General features: G+C 40.7%; 1 long non-coding RNA gene across 1 annotated transcript in view; it reads right to left on the bottom strand.

Moving 5' to 3' along the window:
- The window catches only part of LOC142603495 (uncharacterized), a 121,195-nt gene extending 99,459 nt beyond the window's left edge, over positions 1-21,736 (bottom strand). The window contains exon 1 of the long non-coding RNA XR_012837435.1: positions 21,458-21,736. This is a non-coding gene — a long non-coding RNA (uncharacterized LOC142603495). The remainder of the gene's footprint in view (positions 1-21,457) is intronic.
- Between the last annotated feature and the right edge of the window lie 992 nt (positions 21,737-22,728).

Here is a 22,728-nt window from a genome sequence, read left to right as displayed (position 1 = left end):
AGTTTGAACTTCACATTCAGTGGAGACCAATCCATGTCACATAGCTTTTATAGTAATTAAAAATCAGAATCCAGTCATACTAATTTCACTAGCAAGACCTGAAGGGACAGTATAAAGTAACAGCAGGACAAGAATTGAGAGAGGGACTATTATAGTATTTAGATTGTAGGGAAAGATGTAAATTACAAATAATGAAGGAGTACTGCAGAGATCTATAATCTCCACATGAAGATCAAGAACAGGCTTTTGAAATGTCACCAAATTACACCCATGACAAGGCAATATCACAGTGGGAGAGGAAAAATAGGGACAAGTAGTTTGTCAGAAAGGTAAGAAGCATTTGATTATCTCTCCAGCTGGGGCACTGGATATTCTTTTTATTATTGTGGTTTGCAAGGCTCAGGATGGAGCTGGGCAATTGCTACCAAAAAAGTAGTTTGACAACAGTTATTCAAATTTAAAAAAAAGTTATTTTTGGCTGCACCACGCATTTTAGCTCATGCAGTTGTCTTCTGAATTGCTCAAAGAATATTTTCTTTCTGTGTTTATGAAAAATAAAAAAAAAGATCATCATGTGAATGCACTTGTTGGAACTTCAAGATACAAGTATTTGTACACCCATCTTGAAAACCTTCCCTGCCCTCCCTTTCTGCTGGATATTTTCAGAGATCTGATCAGAGATCAAGAAGGATATTCTAAGGCAGAGCTGAGCAAACATACACTGTTAACAACTTAGCAAACAATGCATACTCAGTGTTTAGTCAAAGAGGAAAGATCAACTTGTAGACTAAAATAACTGGCACACTTGTCAAAACAGGACTGTTTGTAGATAGTTGACAAACAGAAAAAAAGCAAATAACTGTACCCCATCATTTGCTATGAAGTTTGTGCCCTCTAATTTCTAAAGCCAAATAAAACCAACCACTTCCATATCAAATGTGTCTGATCAACAACCTCAGAGCTGAAGTAATTTGATTTGTTATCTGCCAAATACTGCATATTTGCTGTGAATATTATGGATTTTTTTTTTTAAAGTAATGTACTTGAAATGTAGTTGAGAATCTTTAGTACAGGATTTTTTATCCAAAGAAAAAGCAGATTATCTCAAACATGTCAATGTGGGCTGTTCACACAGACTTTATAGTGCCTTGGTTTTCAGAAGGTGCAAAACTCCTGCCGAGGGCACTAACTTTGGCTCACCTGGAGCGTCAACACCCACCACTAGTGCAGTGCCAACACCACCAACACCTAATGCAAACAAGACAGTGATTAATGTGCATGAGAAACTGGATCCAGACACTGTTTCACACAAGCCATCAAACTGTCATGGGAGCAATCAACTTCTATACTTTGCTAATGTAGGTTAGTGTCAACCCATCTTAATGCCAATCCTGAAACCTTTTGGTCCTCTTCAATGACACTTTAAAAAAAAAGCCAAGTGTTAATGCTGGACAAATACCAGCTTCCTATAGGCAACTTGTCCTTCTTCAAGTATATTGCACAAGAAACATGTTCATAGGTAACATTCACAGCTGGTAGACATTTGTTCATCTCTAGAGACTCCAAAAAAGTGGAAGCTGTTTCACTGTGAGGGAAGGTCAGTACCCTCTTTCCAGCTACCTGCTTTACATTTCACTTCTCATGCCTGTTTACTTTTCCTTCTTACTTTACATCTTTTCCCTTTCTGCTAGCATCTGCTCTTGTGTGAGATGGACTATGGCCTCCCTTTCAGGGGACACAATACATTCTGCCATCAACATTGTACAGAAGTATCTGTGTCTGTGCATCACAATCATTTACTCCATGCGTTGGCTGGATCTCTCATCTCTGTTGGGTTTTCTCTTTCCTTCAGCTGCTCATCTGTTGCAATACCTTGGAAAACATTGCTAGCCAGGCAGTCAGACTGAAGAGATTAAGTTTATTTTACAATCGAACTTGCTTTCACTGAATATTCTGAGCACTTTCTTCCAGCTGAGAGAGTTCATGATCTCTGTTTCCTAACTGTTGACATTTACCTGCCCTTTCTTTCATACCCAGCTCTCTTTCTGTCATTCATGATTCTGATTCCAGAGTGACCTATTACCGTTTGTCTTTTGTTCCTGCACGCTTTAGGAATGACATCTTTTATGTTGATATCTGGATTCCTCTACCTTTTACATTTCTCTAAACCCTTATTCAGCTTTGCCAATTCTTTACGTGGAGTAGCATGTCAGCAGCATGGCTGCCTCTGCCTCCCCGCACAGCTTCCTCAGTAACCAAGGGTGCACACTCCTCTGCTTGTCCTTGCGCCTGTCGAAGGAGAGCGTCGATCTGATGCTGATTTTGCAGTGGGCTGAGGTCAGGTCTCACGTTTCTGCCTGCTGGCTGGGAGGAAAGCTTGGCCCCATGGAGCTGTACACAGGAGCCTGCAGCAATGCTAAAAGCTGGCACCATTGCTCTTGCTATAGGCAGTGCCATAAAGTAATGAGTCCTGCCAACTCTGCCCTCGCAGGAAAGGGACGTGGGACAACCTGTCCCCTTCTTCAGGCAGCCCTGTCTCCACAGAAATATCTAAGGTGGTTTTAAAGAGGGTGACTGAGTATGGGTGAATGCCACACAGAGCTGCAGAGTATGGAGTCACTGGTGGAAGAAGGAAGAGTCCTTTCATTTAAGTACAATTTTTAATCTATGGCTAGGGCAAACGGAGGGTGAGAACGCATTAGGTAAAGTTACAAGTTTGCTTGACTCAGCTAATCAATAACTAAGTAAAGAAGATTCTCTAACCATAGAGAAAACATATGTATTCACTTGCAAAGGAATCGGGAGGCGCTTCCAATGATGCTTTGTATACAAATGCCTTTGGACCTCATTCAAATAACGTTCTTTATATTAAACTGCACACTGATAATCTCAGTATGGTAACTGATGACAGCCTCCTCAGTGCTTAGTTAAAACAGAGCAGATATGTCTAAGAGTAAATGAGCTAAACAGCACAGAGCATACTTCTGCAACTGTTCTCAGGTAGTTTTTCCTGCACAGCTCATTAGCTATCTAGCACTGCAAAATGCAGGTATTCTCTGTTCCCATTATGGTTTTAATTGAGAGCTTATGACACAACACTGTTCAGGGAAAGATTTCAACAGCCTTTTCCTCATGGCTGCAGGACAGTGGAGTATTTTTTTGCCCTTACAAAATCTATTTCTTTATACTTTTGATACACAACTCTCCAAGGGCTTAATATCTTAATGTCCCTTTTACAGAGCAGGAGAATCAGTCAAAGACGAAGTAATCTGCCTAAGATCACAGAGGAAGGCTGTGGCAGCATCACACTGAGACCTGAGGTCTCCAGAATCCTATTATTGAGCTCTAACTCCAAGACCATCCTGCCTTTCTTAAAAGCTTTACTGTGACATTCAAGTATACAGAGACTCAGATGGAAGCAAAACCAGAAGGCACAAACTCAGCATTCCAGTGACTGGAAATACTTCGAAACAATAGATGAGCAAACATACAAAGTCAGATCAGTTTGAAATAATTTGGACAGGACGTTCTAATGTAATGCATTGATAACTATTTTGCGACTATTAGTTCGTTACTTGGTGGACTAAAATATTCCTGAAAACACAGATGAGTGCTCTTTAATACCCAACTGTGCATGATTCTCTTTCATGAGCACTGACTATTTTGAATGGGATCTATGTCCATGATCTTACAGGTAAAATCTGCTGGAAATAAGAATAACTTTTTCCCTTAAAGATATACCCTCTTTCCCTGTGATGTCTGTCCATCACCAAAGGCCTGATAAAAGGGCAAAAGCAAAGGTCATTGACATCAGAAGTTACATAGTCATGCAGCAGGAACGGTTCTGGAAACATGCAAAGTTATTCTCTACCTTGGCATCAGTGTCACGGACAGATATTGCAAAAGCTAACCACACTGTTCAGAAGGACTCTGGCAACACAACAGCAGAGCTCCTGCACGTTGGGGAACTCTCCTAGTGATTTTATGGATAGATAAAAAAACCTATGTGAGCTGGTTTGCTCTGTTGCAGACACATTAACTAATTCCGCACCTTCCTGATTTACGCTCTCAGGCCATTTTTTCTGTTGGTCTGTATCACTGGAGTCAGTCCACTGAAGTGACTTTATGTCACCTGAAATCCCCACTACTGATAGCAAGGAGGAGCAAGCAGGACGATGTAAAGGACTTCCCCATGTGTGGGGCAGCAGGAAGTTAGGTAAAAAACATCTGGAGATAAAAAGGCATAATTAGGAAATAAAAGAGAACCTTTGGGGAAGCTCACAACACCTTTGCTTGAGTACTTCTGGAAAACTTCCTCTTACTTCCACATGTCCAGAACAGTAGACAAAGTCCAAGGTCCAACCAAGACATTTCTCAGTGTAATCAAGTAGTGACCTCGGAATATAGTTAGTTAAGAGATTATTTTATACACACCTGCCATGCTGTGTTGTTTATCATGCCCAGAAGGCTCTGCATGACTTGCTGTCTTTCACATTAATTCATCTTCTGTTGCAGGTGACTATCATGAAAGAAAGGAAAAAAAAGATTCCCAGAGCAACCCAACCAGTCACCAGCTACTCAGTCTGGAACTGCACTTACAGGAGCAGGGTTTGTTACAAGGGCTTTGAACCGGGAACTACAGTCCTGTTATTCTGCACAGTAAAAGCAGAAAGCAAAATTCATGCCTTAAATGTTTCATACTTGAGGCTGTTCTTACATTTAGGGAAGTAAGGGAAATCAAAGTTTGAGCTTCTTCAGATCATAATATGAACAGTATTTTATTTCAGGGAATTATCTTTTTGTGTGACTAATATTTGCTCATTTGACTGCTCTCTGAAATTGAAGGTGGGGCATTTTGAGATGTTATTGTACTGCTAAGTGCAATAAAAGCTGCAGAGCAAGTAGCTAAATACCCTGAGGAAAGCAAACACACAGCTAATAACACACAGCAAGTGCTCTACGTTGAGGATTTACTGGGACAAACAGTTAAAACCAGAAGCAGAGTTGATGACAGTGAGGAGCCTGATCAGCTTCAAATGTATCTAATTCTGTCACATTTACCTAAGAGAGCACTTCTGACTCGTGAAAGGTTCCTCATCAACTTGGAAGGAAATAAGAAATACTGTCTTGAATAAGGGTTTGTTTCTCAGAGTGTGTAATGCGGTGCCTGTGAAAAGACCGAATCAAAGGGTAAATAGTCTCTCGGTCTTTTTTTCTACATTGTAGTTTACCACCCCGCATTTGTTTCAAGGTTTATCAGGGGTTTGAATTAAATCCATCCCAACGAAGACTTGATATTCAAGGCTGCCCCTCGGCAAAGAGGGCTTTTGCATTCATTAATATTGCCTTGGGATGAAGGAAGGAACAGGAGAGCCCTGATTGACCTTGGACATTTATAAAGGTAATCTAATTTGTGCTCGTTTGCTACTTTTTCATTAAAGCCACTCCTGGAATGTTTCTTATCATGAGTTGCGTTTCCCTTGAGAAAAGTTTTAACAAATAGACCAAATCCAGCACAGAGCTGGCCCAGTGGAAAGTGATGTGGAAATGCAGGCTTGAAGAAATCTTCTGTGATCTGACCCGCAAAATTAGGAAGGTAAAGTCAGAACCAGGAAAGTCTACAGTCGAACAAGTCAACCTGTAGCCAGTATGCACCTCATATTACATTCACATACAAGTGACTATGGCTTATCAAGGACTGAATGAATCTGTTTTGTCCACGCAGGTCAGCTGCCCATGTTGCAGCTGGCACATATTAACAACCACCGTCAGTCCGTGTGCGCACAGAAGGAAGAGCAGTAAATCTCGCCCTCGGTACTGAAGCTTTCTCACAGCTGTACAGCTGAAGACATAATTCCAGAAAACCCCTGTCCAAGAAACAGCTGATGCCAATGACGAAAAGAAACGTTGCAGTTCTCGGAAACATTACAACTACTCGGCGGGAACTTTCCTTGCTTCCCTGACTTAAAGCATATTTGTTATGCCACAGATTAACTGCACCCATTTAGGGAAGAAATGGTCTTGAATCATTGTTTCATCTTAGGAACCACAGGTGATGTTGTACACAGTCTGTTTACAACCTCAGGGGTTAGTGAAAATGAAACCAAACTAAGAAAACGCAGACCATTGACCAGAACAAGACCTGCCAACATTTCCTTCTTTAATCTCTTAACCAAACAATACGACACATGACAGTGCAATGGTGAGGATGAGGTTTCACAGCCTGCTGAGAATGCCAGTTTCTGGTTAAAAATAATAATAAAAAAGAACGTTTTGCTTATCTGATTTACATATTGCACATTAAATAAGTCCTGCAAGGTACCATGCTTCAAAATGGACTTATTTTTTAAGAAATGTAGATTAATAATCCTCCTTGCTTAAAAAATGAGCTTCAATATTTGTGCGAATCGTAGAGTGAAAAAAATCAATGTGCTATCGACTGCTGGGGATGATCACATTCATTTTGCCCTTTGTGGTTGGTGAAATCCATGCTGCAATTACAGAGACAGGCTGGCAGCAAAGAGCCTCAGTTGGGCTTTCAGCTCCACATTAATCCAAAACTCACCATTTTAATGCAGATATAGATTGCCACGAGTCAATAGCTGACTACTTGAATTGTGAAGTAGCAGTTCCATGCTATATTGGCAGCACTGGCTGTTACAGTATCTTCAAGTATTTTGAAATTTCAAAGCGTTACTCCATGGAAGTGAAGAGCGTAACTGACACCACATTGGAAGGGGACTGCAGTGTTAATGCTGTTATCATTAAGATAGAAGACTACAAATAATCATAAAGTAGATCAAAAGTAGACTTTTCATGGGATAAAATGCACATGTACCTTAGCTCATGTTTTAATGCCCCAATGCATTATCTCATAAAGTATCCCAAGTGTTGAATTTTTACAATATAGCTCCCAATTCTCTCTCATTTACACTGTTCCAAGCACAGATGACTTCACAAAAGTCAGAGGGATCACTCTGCATTTATAATCTGGCAAGTGAGGTCAGAATTTGACTTTGAGGACCAATTTCCTTTTCAGCAACCCGTCCGTAACTAAGAACTGAATTCTGCCACTAAATTTGTGTGAAGAATGGGGGAATCCACTAAGTGGTCAGCATCTCTTTTATAGCACGTTAGGTGCAGGGTGAGCTTAGAACTCTATTTTCTGTACAGTAACTGTATTCCTGTATACCTTTATGATACTGACCTCTTTCTACCACGGTTAACTGGCGCTCTCATGAAATGGTGAAACGTTCACTAATAGCTCCACACACGCGGAGTTTTACAGCTGTCGTTTATGGTGCACGAAGCAAACTCAATTCAAAACCTAGTGAGCTCCATGGAAATGCTTCCATTGACTTTACTGAACTATGCGCGTATGACTGCTGACAACTTCGCCGTGCAGGCAAACACCAAACCTGCGCTCAGGAGGAGCTGGCCGCTGGCGTGCCAGGGTTAGATCTCAGAGCAGAGAGGAGATGCTGTGCCGTGCCATGTCACGCCGCCGAGCAGTCAGGCTCTGCCCTCTCTGTGCTGCAGTGTCTCTGCAGATCTGAGTCACGGTGCAATTTGACTGTGGCTACTTTTTCTGTTAATTTTCATCTAATGAAATATTTACAAATTTCTCAGCTACTGCAGGATGGTAGCATTCAGGGCCATACTCTCTCAGGTTTGATGTCGACCACCTTATCTCATTCACGTATATATCCATTTTCTGTGCTACAGGTAGGAACAAGAGAGGAGTATGCTGGAGCTGAGCAAAAAACTCAACTTTGTCAGATGCAGAACAATGTGCACAGTCATTTTTGTTACCAGGGTAACCTGTGAACTCAGTGAGATCTATTAGCACAGGTAATACTATCAATAATAAAAAAAATAAAATACGTAATACATAGGGAGTAGGTCTAGACATTTGCTGCAAGAACAGATGTGTGCAATCAAAAGAAGCCATTTTCCTTTGTTCATGTCTGAAATATAGACTTATTTGATGTTGGTAAGCCTTCATGTGGTTTTAGACTCTTCACAATGAGTCCTGCCCAGAGTATGCACCTATAAGGCTTTGTAGGGGATTTGTGAAAGAAAGAGGATTCACCCTGGTGTTACCTATTGGTATTCTGTGTAGCTTTCCACAGCACGCGTAATACACCTTAACAGTCTACCTTAAAAACATTATGAGGTTGGAGCAAGGATCTTAACTATGCCTGCAGAAAAAATAATGGTTCTTCCTGCTGACCTGTAGCTGATGGGTTCTTGTATCTGAAAGTCTCATTAAATTCAACATTTGCTATAGTGTGGAAATGAAAATATTTATATCTCAGTTATAAATAGACTCACGTTATGTTTGGAAACAAACATCCACAACTTTGCAGATTTTTGGTTGCTTAGAAAGATAGAAGCGAGCTTTCAAATGTTTTGTACTTTTGATTTCCTGAACCAAATGTAAGGTTTCCAAAAAGATTAGCGTTTATATAATAGATAACATAATAGATAACATAATAGTGATTTTATTAGTAGCAAGTCACAGGTCTCACTGAACATAATGAGAAAGAAGTACATGCATTTGCATGGGGAGGCTAAGGGTCTTCCATAAGAAGGCTTCTATTAGCTGAGACTGCGCTAATTATTAAGGTTTTCAGAATCAGGTCCTCTCCTGGTGAAACTGCTGTGGTCTAAAATGCCAGGTAGAAAGAGCTCACAGCTGCAACAATTCAACATCAGTTAGAATATTAATAAGTAAATGGAAAAAGTGCTTCAAACCAACAGGAAGAGTTTTTCACCTTGACCTTGCTACCTGAGTAGTTGCCATTAATTATGAGGAACTGGGCTTATAGTGGAGTGCATAATGATAGCCATTATGTGGAGACCATAAAATTAGACCCTGTTTTTACAGCCTGTAAAAACAAACTACAAAGTCTGTCCCAAGCAGCTTGTAATCTTAACAGAAAGCATAGACAATAGGAATACGGTGTAGAATGCACAAGCCAACCACATCCCAGCACCTAACAGAGGATACCTGTACGGGTTTTGGGGGAGGTGTGAGGTCATTTGTGAGGGTGTAGGTTAAGCGGGGACAGCACGTTGCGTGGAGGGAACTGGACCTGACTCACGACTCACGTAGTGGCAAAGCAGTGGTCAGTGAAGAGGGCAGAAAATACATGAACTGAACTGAGCCCAGGGCACTGGTGCTCCGGCTCCTTCGGGCCTCTGGCTGGCTCCTCTCTGCCTTTTTTCCTTTTCTTTCTGAGGACTATTTTGCAGTTGTTGGTTCGGTTTTCCCCAATGCAATTGAGCCTTTTCCCTTCTCTGGAGGTGCCGATCCCTCCGGGAGGCCACCAGCCTGCCCTCCCTGGGAGCCTGCCAGGGACAAGCCCCAGGAGGGACCCACAGAGCTTCCCCACTTATTTTCCCCCTGCTCGTATTGCTTCAGCTATTATGTTTTCAAGATCATCCAGCTTGAGGTTGGTTTTAAAACACTTATTGAAACTTTTTACTCCACAAAAGTTAATTTTGAACAGTTCAGGAGAAGTTAGCCTGCCTTTAAAAATCTCCACCTGGAATAAGAAAAACGTAATAAATTCTTCATGTTTACTGCGTTTACACAAGGCCCCAGACTATGGATTACCTTTTTATTACTCCTTGTTGTAAGGTTTTTTTTTTCCCCTCTATTATTAGTTTTTTTAACAAAACAGTGGCAAGAGGAGAAAATTGTTATCTTCCCTGTGGACATTTACAGGCTTTTGAATGAAAGTTTGGTTACAGATTTGTACTCTGTGGAAGCATGAAACAGTTTTCCCTTACATAGCTGGTGTGCTATGAGCTATATGAGCATAGCTGTGAGATCTGGTGATCTCAACAGAAAAACTTTCCCAATGATCTGGCAACAGTTATGCAACAGAATTAGGCAAACGTCTGAGAGTTTGGAGTATCTGCTTCACCGCTGAAAAAATACCAAAGAATGTACACACAAACACAAATACGTATTCCTACATAGGCAGTGACTTTTTATTCACTCCTTTTAGCTGCAAAAATCTGTTCTCTCTCCAGCAGCGAGTGGAATTTTCCAGTGCTGCTTAATGTTGAAATAATGAACTTTGGCAAATCTAAATCAGCTGAGAGCAAACTCCAAATATGAGAACCTGTAGCTTAGGTGGCAGTTTGTGCCATTGCATCATTGGAGCTGAGCCATCCTTAGACCACAGAGTACAGAGGAGTAAATCCTGCTGGATTCAAGGGTCATAATCTAGTTTCTCCACTGTTCCTCCTTTATCCCGTTTTCACCAATTGGTACTATCATTTTGTGTTCTACCCCTCTGCATGTATTATTGCATGACTCACTATAACATTGCAGGCAGTATTCTTCTCCAGGGGAAAGATTTGATATTTTCTAAACCAAACATAATTCCTTATCAACATATAGTGCCTACAGTTCAAGAACACACAGAATTAAGGAATAGTTCAGCATAGACTGATCACAAAGGAGAATGAATTTTCTCTCTATCTGATATGTCTTTGAGATCATTATGAAGAAGTGTGCAGAAGGATGCAGTGCGATGCAGCATGGGCCCACACAAATCCCCAGAAATGCAAAGCTCCTCTCAGGGAGAAGTCGACTGATGTGCAACCAACCAAGCATTTCAAAGACGACAGAAATAAAATCAGCCAGGAAAAACAGAATTAAGGGAGGGAAACTAGAGCAATTCTTAACCACTGTTTTAGAATCCAAAGAATAGCGAGCTGACTGAATTCACATAGCTTGCACATTGCTGCCCAAGCAAGAAGAGGTTCAAAAGGACATCACGTTATGAACTGGAAAGTCAGTTCCTCTCTATGCCACATCAGAAGTTTTGGAAGTTGAGAAGCATTAAGCTTACTTCTACTATTTCTCATTCCAATGTTTCTTTCCATCTGAGCATCGCATCAGCAAAATTCACCTACCAAATGCACAGGGAAAAAAACTCCAACCCTTAAATGCCTCAAAAGCAATTGCCTGAGGTTTTAAATAGAGTGGACTTGTAGCAGGTGCCAAAATTTATCACTGAATCGAAAAAAACCCTGCAAAATTAATAATCAGACTTGCTGGTTCACACCAATGAAGTGGCACCTTGTTCAGCAGCACTTTAGTCCACAAGAGTGTCAGGGTATCTTCTTGGGGAATGGAGTGACAGCAGGAGTAAAGGAGACGTTGCCTATATGGTCTCTGCTCTCATTATGCTTGACCCTCCTTTAAACCTCAATGTACTCACCCAGCCCTGTTATTCAACAGGTGCCATGACATGTCTGGGTTGAGTTCTAGCACGCCGGCCATGGGGCCATGTTTCTTGGCTCACTGACACACGATGATCATGCAGATAGAAGACAATGAATGTGGACAGCAGCTGGAAGGGCTGCAGAAAGGGCTGAATGGAAGTGAACTGCTAAGTAACAAAGTGAATTAATGCAGCCTTTTAATTTAAACTTAAGTATGGCCAATGCAAAAGACTGGATGGTACAAAGTGCACAGCATCAATCTCAGAGGTTAATCCTCATCTCATTAATGCATATATTTTAATCTAGGTGCTTCTTACTGTTTTGTCTAAAATTAATATTTTCAGTGTCGATTGACCTGCAGTTTTATAAGTATCTGTCACCAAGTTATTCAAACACATCACCACAGCATTAGAATACATTCCATACGCTGACTAACCATAAAATTCCCATGTTAAATTTGAAGTTTTATTATTCCCTTAAAAGCACTTAATGGCTCCAGCCCTGCACACTTGATAGAACTTCTGTCACCATTTACCCTTAGCCACTCTCCAGGCTCAGAATTGGCAGCCTGCTGGAGGCCATCTCCAGTCTGGGGAGACAGAGCTTAGAGAAACAAATTCCTGTGTTTATGCCTGTTCATAAATCTCTGACTAAGCATTCAGGACTAAAAATGTGGGTATTTACCACTACTTATTTATGCATGGTGCTATTGGACTAGGCACCAAAGTCTGGCTGAATTTCTCTGGATTCTGGAAAATGTAGATTCACGGGCTGATTTCAAGCCATCCACAAACCAGTAGTCACAAACAAAGGGGAAGCTTGAGAGACATGAATCTACGCCCTATTCTTTGCTCACAGGCAACAGGAAGCAAGGTAGAAAACACTTAAATTCCCTTCCAGCATTAAACCAGCCTTGTGCATGGAAATTGCTATTGCTCTCAGCCACAACCCTGCTCTGTCCTGAGATCCATAGGAGGAGCGGAAACACGGAAGCTGTGGGCACTGGCTCAGCCGGGAGAAGCTGGCTCAGCCGGGAGAAGCTGGCTCAGCACTCCCCCTTGCTCCCAGGGAGCACAGAAACCTAGCAAAACCCGGCCCCAAATTGTAGAGCTCTTCCTTTTGCTGCCAACCCTGGTCCTGCCCTGTGACTTGAGCAGTGCAAGGCACCAACTCGTTCCTGGATTTGTATAAGCAATGGAAATTAAAATGACAAAAGTATCTGTATATGTTGCCCAAGCAGAGACCATCTCAATTTCTGAAAACCAAGTGTTGTGTTCAGGAAAGCACTGCTCTTCCAGTGGAGCAATGAAGAGAAACCTAGCTCAAAGGAATAAATCGCCCCCCTCAGATGTTTACATGTTTGCAATGTTAAGTCTCAACACTTCAGAAATCTAAAGGAGAAACTTTTTTACATATGAATCTACAAACAAACCTTAACATTTACAGAGAATTGTTAAATGCAGTAACTTCTTTCATCAGAATGAAGTAGATCCACACTTTACAGTACATTTATTACAACAGCTAAAAATGCACTGGACATTGAAAAAACTGCAGTATCACAATATTTGTAATTCAATTGCTACTGAGCCTCTTAATGTGATGATAAGTTGCTTCATTAGAAAGAGTTTTTTGCTTCTTAAATGAGGTGTGAGGAAAGGGGAAGTAGCGAGATAAGTAATTATATTTCTAACTGAGAATATAAAATGTATCTGCACTAGCACTCAATATGAAATAGCTTTCTCATCTTATGAGTATTTTCAATATTGCAGATCTCATTTGCATCCTAAATCAGAATGAAACACTGTAAAAGGTTTTTGAACCAAAAAGCTAAGAAAAATTTCTGCTTATGCCAGTCAGAATATTTTGCTTTCATACATTCAAAATACCATCATTTTGCTTTTACATTTTGACTTAATTTTTTAATAAATTATATTTCCAAACAGAACATAACGAAACTGAACTTTTAGAAAATGATGCAAAATCCTCTATGAACAATTTGTAACTTTTTTTCCAAAACTTCTTATAAATGGAAATGTCATTAAAGGTAGTCTGTTCCAGCAAATTATTTCACACTAGACAAATCCACACATTTTGGAAAAAATAGATTTTGTCAAGTCATTTTCAGTCAGCTCTCTCCGCTATCAATATCTCAAGTCTGTGAAACATCAGAGTGTGTGAAGTTATTACAAATACTGAATGTGTAAATAAGTATCTCCATCTAAATTACTTCATACTTTTTCACACAAGAAACATAAATGCAACAATAGATCAATCTGACTGTAAATATCTAAATATGTCCTTTAAAAGCCAAAGGAATGTCAGATGCAATTTATTTTCAGGCAGTGCAAACTGAGACATTAAGTGGCAATTCTACTTCCATTAGCTAAATCTGGCAAATATGCAACTGTTTAAAGGCATTGTCAATAGCCATTGCACAATTAAGTATTTGTACTGATGCCTTATTAAATTACCCTTTTCAAGTAGGCATAATAAACTAGGAGTTCACTGTACAGATTTTCATGGTGAAAGTCCAGATCACTGGAAAATTTATTTAAAGAGAATGCAGTCCACCGAGTAATGAAGTAAATGTCAAATGTTTTTGGGCAAATAAATCTGAATTGTCTTAAAACTTTTTTGGCAGATATAGCTGAAGACGACACTGGTAATAAAAAACCTTCAGATTAATGATTTTGATTTATGGAGTTCCCAGGTAAACTTTCAAATGCACTGCATCTCCAGCAGCAAACCCTGCTTGGTGGGGAATGGAGATCATTACCACGGGCAGTCAAAAATGGCAAGAGAGCCAGAGCTTATAACTTGGATGCTTGTTCAAAGTACCATTGGCCTCTGTTTAGTTATGATTTCTGCCACGGTACCCTGGAAAGAGCCCCTGCGGCTGCTGCCCACCCCCAGCCGCGGGAAGAGGTGCTGGGACCTGGCTGCCGTGTGCACATCCGGTTGCCTCCCGTCCAGCTCAACACACCACACAGGAACGTAGAATTGTTTTTCTGCAGTAAATTACTACTCCCCAGTGGCAAGGCATGTCTTCAAGGATGACCAGTGTTTCTTAGGATGGGCCACCCTTGCAGTCTCTGGAGGTTGCTTTCCCCAGCCCTCCTCTCCTCTGACCAGCTATGCAGCTGTAGGAGAGGCAATCCTCCTCCTCCTCCTCCTTTCAGGGCACAGATAGGACTAAGAAAGCCTCAGCGCAGGAACAAGCGTCCCCATGCTGGGCAGCCGCTAGCAACCACCCAGCTCTTTGCGGCTGTCAGGATGAAGGCTGGTGTCAACAACTGTCCAGACTCTGTGGGCATTTCACTCTGGATAGCAATTAAGCACCTTAATTGCGCCTCTTTTTTAAAATTTTTTTTTAAGAATATTTGTCCTGCTTGCTCCTGCACACAAACGGCACTGGCTTTACCCACGTGCTAAATTTTCAAAGACTCCTTCTTGCAACCTTTCTTTTTTAGTATCATTGTCAGCTGCCGAAAGGCATGGACAGACCCTTATCCTTGTGCCAGTTTCCCACTGTTGAAATGAAACAGCAATGGCCACAGATTAACAAGAGTTTCGTGTTGGAAAATCAGAATTTTGTCTTTCCAGACCTCTTCCAGGGCTGGGCTGCTGATTTCTTTATACACAGTGTAAGCTAGCCAGGCACGCGTCCTTCCGAGACTCAGCTGCGTGCCTGGCTTGAACTGACCTCAAAGGAAGACAGACATCGACATTTGGTAGCAGATTTTGGACTGTTGCAACACAAAGGCTTTATCTTAAACGTAACATCAAACCACTTCCAATATTTATCATTTCCTCATATATATCATATCATCTTTAAATATTTTGTCACTGAAAGTACAAGGATTTTCTTCTCTTCATAGCTTTATTCTATTATTAGTTTCAGTCCGATGCTTTAAAGAACAGTAAAGTTGCAATGTCCAAACTGTTATACATAGGGTTGTGAATTTATTCTTTTAAATTATAGCTTAGTATATTTAGTCAGTTTGTTTTATATCAAGCATTTATTTAAGTGGTTTTCATTCTATTGACATTTTATAATGCCCTCCTAATATTCTTATTATTGATTTTAATACTGCAATGGTATTATTCATGGTGACACCTATTGGAAAGCAAGCTTCAATTATATCAATAGATGCTATTATTATAACATTGATAACATTAATATTTGATAGTGGTATAAAATGTGATGCATTGGCAATTAACTCATTAATGTAGATATCATTAACCAAAAATGTCAGAGTTGTTTTAATGATTTTTCCATTGCTTTCTTTTAACGAATTCTCTAATCACTGGCTCAGTTTTGTGTTTTTGAATGTGTATTAGCCACAAAAGTTTTTCTGAAAACTAAATAACATTGTCCCTTTTAAATAAGAAAAGATGGGCCTCTGTGGCTCGGAAGATACCGTGAGGCTTGAATCAACAGCATTAGTAATAGATACAGTACATGAAACCCCAGCACAGAATATTCAAAAATAAAAGATTTACCAAAACATAACCGTGCCTTTTTGCTTGTTGCTTAGCAACCAGAATTGATCTAGCAAAAAAGTCACCTGACTGAGGAATTGCTGGTGGCAATATTACTCCATCATTTTTCTTTTTCACACTAAACTGATGAAGGTTCTATCAGAAACAGCTATTAATTGTTTCTTTCTTTTCTCTCCAGCTCCTTAATTATACAGTAGAAACATTTCTATTGCTGTTACTGAAAGGAAGAGAGCACCACGTAAAGCTTACAAAATTAACAGGCTTACTCAAATATGCCTAGATCTGAAAAGCGAATATTGCAAGCTGCAACTCACTGTCAACTCTGCCATCCCAAAATAACAAACGCAGTGAACTGTTCATATAGCAGCAGAATAACCATTTTTACCACACCTGCACTGATGGGCAATTTGCAATAATCTTTTAAAAACCACAGACTAAGAATACTTCTTGTTTTGATGACTCAGTTGGAATTCACCACCACATTTGTCTTGCTTTCATCATTTCTAAACATTAGCATTTTCATCTGTTGACTGAAAGCACTTCTGGTCCTCTATAACATATATATAAAACACTTTTGATCTTTTAAAATCCTCCTGTCAACCTGGAATCACACAGCCTCTTACATTACCTTGTTCTTGTCCTTAATGGCGACCTGCAGTGAACTCTGCACTCCCTACTTTCAGATGTTCAACATCCTTCCTTTGTTAAAAGCTGCTGATCAAAAAGGAACATTGTGCTCACTGTGTTTCCCTCTATAGCCCCTCACAATCATTTACAGGAATTACACTAAAACACAGGGTATGGATGGCGACAATTTCATTTAACCACATACCGTATTTTTGTTCTGCTTTCTACAATACTTAATTCCTTAAGTAAATAAGAAAAGGGAACGCATCTTTGTACTCATACATTTGGCCCATCGTGAGCAGTCAAATACAACATTGGGTCCGGGAGTGGGAAAAGATTAATCCACAAACACCTAAATTGCCTTTTTACCTTTTTTTTTTTTTTTTTCCTTTGAAATGAACACTCTGTATAAGCTCAGATGACATTTGTCCTTTTAAGAAGTGAAGAAATGTTACCTAAATGGACAATATATCCAGTTTCACTTTTCCTCTGTATCATATTCAGATCTGGTAGATGGGATTTGATGCTGTATCCCATAATGCCTCCATGGCTTTTTCTGTAAAAGCTTAACAAGGACACAGCATCAGAGAGTCTTTAGTGGCTAATACCCGACCCCTTTCTCTCACATTACAGCTCCAAGTGACCATTTTCATGCCAAAAGGTCACCAACATCCCCATCCCCATGGAACCTATGTGCATCAACCTTCTAACCTTTGCCACCGAGAGATGATAGCTATTTGGGCTGCAATCCCTTCATTACAGATGGTCCATATTTTATATTTAGTGTGGGAGGTCAAATTTAGGAAAGCAATTTCTCTTAAAGCTAAGAGTTCCAATAATCCAAGATCTTCTATTGGCTTATGGGTGAGTGGACAGTAATGGGTTTATGGGCAGCTCTAGATTTTTTCTGTTCAGTGGGGAAGGAGTTCCGTCAATCTAAATTTTTAGGATTGGGTGGCTACCATTGTTTATTATTCAATGAGCTCTTATTAGATTATATCTAAGCACACTGCAGCAGGCAGAGAGTATCCTTATAAGCAGGCTTGCAGGCTGGATCAATATCTCAAGGCATTTACAATCTTGTTGAAACACATTAAACAATGATTTTTTTTTTTTTTATTCTGTTTTTAAAGTTTATATGTGGTCATGCAGTTCTGTTGGTGACAAAGGCATTCATCCATTATCATCATTAATTGCAATAGTTAATCTACTGTTAAAGCAGCTTGCATCTTAATATAGAGACCGCCTTTGGTGGAAGTAACCTAGCACTTCATGGCAGATCAGAGAAGGATTGAACAAATCCTGAACAACAACAAAATTCAAAAGATCAAACTCCAAAATGTTAGTTAAAAGGTATCTGCTCTACTTTAAGGGGAAACAGTTTGATGCCATTTTTTATTCCATTTTGTATCCATTTTTGGAAAATGGAACAATTATAGCCCCAACACTGCAAATATTTATGCACATGCTTAAATTCATACACAAGTCCCAAGCCAGCAAAACATTTGAGTATGTTGTTATACCCAATCCTGCTCAGGACAGCATTCAGGCATGTGCTTAACTTGCTGGTAAATGACAGATCCATGCATAGTGTTTGGAGTGCAAGGTAAGAGTTTATAACCCATAACACTGTTGAATGATTCCAGTTCTTGAAGGCCAGTGCAGTCTATGGCTAAAATTCTCTCTTAGTCTAGCAAAACTGCTTCAAGACACAAAAGTAGTGTTGAGGATGCCTGCGAATAAGCAACTTAAATGCAATTTGCTATTGTCTGTATGATCATGTTGTCTATTAGCCACAAATATTCACAACAGTGTTAGGGAAACCTGAATTTGTCCAACATAGCATCGACCAAAGCTCCCTGTTAAAAAGCAAAGCTTGCTACAGAGAGTAGAAACATCACTGGGTCACTGCATCAGGAATAACTAGCAACATGCTCTTCCCATGGCTTCTGGTTGCTATGCAAAGCATCCTTAGCTTAAATCCATACCATTTACATGGCTTAGACCAGTAGTTTTTAAGTTTCCAGCTTTCTCCTTTAATAAAAGTTTGGTCAGAAGTATGAGCCAAACTTTCACACGCATTTAAGTGTCAAAAGGTGCAACATTAATGCTAGTGAGGTTTTAAAATAGCACCTAGCCTCCATTGCCAGGCACCTGGGCAGCGGGAAGTATCTGCAGACTTACTAGATCACTCTATGTATCAGAGAGGGGGCAAATGGGAAGCATATGCTAAACACCTTCTTGAGACCATCTTGATCCATTAAAAGAAAAGCTGCAAAGAGCTCATGCCACATGTTTACCTTGAGAGTGCCTGGAAACATGTGTGGGTTCAAATTGGACATTTGGAGAGCGTGGGGTGGGGACTGGTGGTGATAATGGTGATTCTGGAAATAACACTGGGCTGATCTGACCCTTGATATAATCCCACTCTGATCGATAGGGTTATCAGGTTTTTTTAAAAGGTGAGCCTGGCCAGCTTCACATTGCACTTTTGCAGCGGTGCAAATGGAGTCAGTTTCTTTGGTCTCTTTCAAAACCTCTTCCATCACCCTTTCCCCAGGTAAAGCTGTGCCTCCACAAAGCGGCCGTTGTGTAAATGAAAGTCAAACTCACAAGGTTGCTCTGAAGGAAATGACTTACCTTGCTGTTGTTAACTTTTCCCTGATGTTGCTTTTCCTCTTTTATTAGGCTCAAATATTACGTTTTTGATAATATTTGTGTATAACACTTCCATAATTTAAAGCAAACGTAATTCAGCAAATCCCTATTGATTTTGCCTTCCATATTTTGTTATCCAAAAATGAAATTGGTGTTCCTCACTGCAACACAACCCCATAGTTAAGGACCACAGGTATGCCTACATCATTAAGGCAGTTAACCAGGTTTTAGGGCTAGAAATCATATTTCAGATTCCAGCAGCAGTTTCAGACCAGGCTCCGCTACTCATCAGGAGGTTTTGTGGGGCTCCAGACACAGCTATGGTTCAGCGGCACGTGCTGACCCAGACCCAGCAGCAGCCACGTGCACTGGGTGCGTGGTGCAGACACAGCTCAAGTCGTGCAACAAGCTGAAGGTTGTTCCTGGTATCATGGAAAGGATCTTTTCATTTTCTTTACCTACTTTTGTGTTATCTCCTGTGCTAATGATGAGGAATATTTTAGACGTTTTGAACATAATTGCTGAACCAGAATTTCTTTCTGTAGCATTTGTATTATGCATTCCTTAGAACGGAGACAGTTGCTGCATTTGATCCTGTACGGGACCTCACACATCAGTGTTCCCGTCCTGGCCAGAGACTCTCAGCTGGTATCACAACTCCCTTTTTCTGATATATTATAGCTTTTTTAAATTTTTTTTTTTTATTTGTCTGTTATTCTCACATTCAAGGAACAACCTCTGTAAAAGCTGTACTGTGAAACTAAACCCATCTGTCCCATGCTTACAGACACATTCCTGCTTCAGGGTCTACACTGTAATCTATCATAGCTCAAAGTAGTTAATATTAAAATGATGCCCTGTGAAGGTACGATGGGTGTGGACAGAACCAATTTGTTTATACAATTGTGTTTTGCCACAGAGTAAATTAAATTATGGGGTATTCATCAAAATTGAATTACCACAGTGCGAGCTAACAATTTTCCAAAGACATTGTGACATGAGCACAAAGCAGCCCATGTCAGCCCCAAGGAATCGCTATCGTCTTGCAGGCTGCAGCTGAATTACTCACCAAACGGATTAGACAAAAGCAATCCTCAGAAAGCTGGAAGTTGCCAACCAGTGGAAAACAGTGACAAGTCTAAAAGCGTGTTTATTTCTTAACTTAGAGGAAGCAGGAGAAAGGAGAGAGACCTTCCATGGGTGGGATGTCCATGGGAGCAGGCAATGGGGACATCTCAAGGTGAGGAGGGCTAGTGTCCTGGTGGGACAGGCAGGATTTCTGTCCTGAAATAGTTCTGAAAAATCAGATTTTCAGTTGACCATTTTCTCTTTATTTTTCTTTTCAAAATTTTTCGAATAAGATAGACCAAGAAACTCCCTCTCCTACCACACATTTCTTTACATGAAGTGGAGGTGAAAGTGAGAAAATTATTGTGTTTGAGTACAGGAAAATTTAGGAGGGAAAATAGGGTCAGAGGAAGATTTTAGCCCTTATTTTCACTCAACTAATGCTGCAAAATAGAAAAGATGATTCTGGAAAATAAATAAGAGCGTTAGAGTGGGGAGACCACATTCTAAGTTATCTTTAGTTCTTTCTTTTAAGAAAGTGTTTTGCTAATTGTCCTCACTTGAGAGAAAACTGAGGTATAGAAAAACTGTTTAAATGGTATTTTAGTTAACTAAAAAAGGAGTTTAAAGTGTAAAATAATTTTAAGAGTATTGAAATTTTACTGTTGGGAAAAAAACATAAAAGCAGAGGAGCTAATTTATCTCATCTTTAACCTATTTTTTAAGAAAAATTTCTATGTCACCTTACTTTTCCTAAGGAAACAGAAAATGAAAAGATCTTGCAAAAAGACAGATGTTTCCCTATGCGTTCAAAGCAATAGAGAATTCACAAATGTTTGTCAGAAATCTTTCTTTTTTTTTTAAAAATACAAGATGACATTTTATAATTCAATCTCTTATAATAGTCGTATCTCTACCTGAAAAAGTATCTCGGTCAAAAATACCACAATCCCAGCCCTCATTAGACAGTTCAACCTGTTCAGGCTTGGAGAAGAGCACGGTGGTTAAATCAAACTACTCCTGAGTTGTGCTTCAGCCCTGAATGAGTGCTCAGTCCACGGGAGCAGCCAGAAGCTGCCCACCCTGACCCCTGAGACGTGGTGGATGTCCCCTCCTTGACACCAAGCGCTGCGCATCCTTGGACTGCCTGCTGCGGCACCGCACACAGTCTCCCCATCGGAGCAAGTCCAGCAGAGACCCGTATGGGGTCTCCTTCAGACAAACCTATTCTGAAAGTTGCTTTACTAGGGCTTGGCAGGATAGATTTTGTTTTTAAAGGAGAATCACGTGTCATTTCCTTGGCAGATAGGATGCTAGAGTTAGAACTAAAAAAGAAAATCAAACATATATCTACCTCAATCCAAAATTCACATCGGCAAGGCTACACAGTCCAGGGAGGGAGCATGGGCTGCAGGCACGCGCCTTTCTGCATGAACAAGTTCTGCCTTTAGGTAGGCTTAGGAATAGCTCAGCCTCCAGCTCATGGCTGCTCTCCGCCGGGGCCGAGAGCGTGGGCGTCCCTGTGGAGCTCACAGCCGGTGCCATGGGCGGCCGGCCCTGGGGGAGCCTGGGCCGGGCTCTGCACCACCGCCTGAGGCCGTTTGGCTACTGCGGGGGCTGCTGGCTTCCCTGCAGAGGGTTTCTGCTTGAAAGACCAGAGCGTGCTGTGGAGCAGGAGCAGCAGCAGAGCTGCCTCTCCTCCAGCGTGCAGCCAGGCTGGCTGGAGCACCATGCAAACATCCTCTGGGTCACTGAACCTGGCAAAGCTGCGTCAGACCAGCATGTGTGACCCTGAAACACAAATTCCTTCCCGGCATCGCGCTGGCTTTGCTGCCAGCCCAGCGTAAGTGCTATGAGCCCTTACCTGCTTTGTCAGGGGCTCCCTCAGGGAATTTAGCAGGTTTGTTTTTTTTTTTGTTTGTTTGTTTAATTTGGGTGGGGTGAGTAGAAATGTTTCTTTGCCCTGATGGAAATGGGCTTACCCTAGGCAGTATATATTACTGGATACCATACTGGAGCCTCAAGAGATGTTGACTTCGCACATTTACATAAATCTAAAAATAAATAAATATACTCACAAGCCTCCTCAATCAAAATATGCCACAGACAACTAAAAGATCTTGAATCAAATATTAATGTTGGAGATTTCTCCAGCCATTTTGTAATGCTTCCAGCTATCTTTATTACACAATGCGTAATGCACTACCTTATTTTAGTCCTGAGCTATCAGGAGTATCATCTTTTTGATGGCCTCAAACTGGCTTAATAAAACTGATCCTCCTTTGAGCGCCCAGGAGCAAGTGCTTAAGATGGAGACGTGCTAGTCGGCACCTGCCGGCTGTGGCGGTCGTGACCAGGACAGCGCTTGCTGAGCCCCAGGAAGGAATTGTTACTCATTAAAGGCCTGTTACTCTGGCACAGTTAAGTGCCCTGTCACGTGCCTGATCCTGCAACAGGTCACAGGACACTGAATGCTTTCCCACGTATCTAAAATTTGTCTTCAATTTGCATTGGCACATATCATATCCATCAGGTTTTTTGCCTCAAACCTTTTTGTTCTTTTTACCCTCTGCAGTTTCCTCGCTATTAAATGTACCAAGTAGTTTCTTTGCTGCGTTGTGTCCT

Source organism: Balearica regulorum, chromosome 12 (genome assembly GCF_011004875.1).
Source record: "Balearica regulorum gibbericeps isolate bBalReg1 chromosome 12, bBalReg1.pri, whole genome shotgun sequence".
Lineage (NCBI taxonomy): Eukaryota > Metazoa > Chordata > Aves > Gruiformes > Gruidae > Balearica > Balearica regulorum.
Note: the sequence above shows the minus strand (reverse complement) of the source record. Positions and strands in the feature narration are given on the sequence as shown.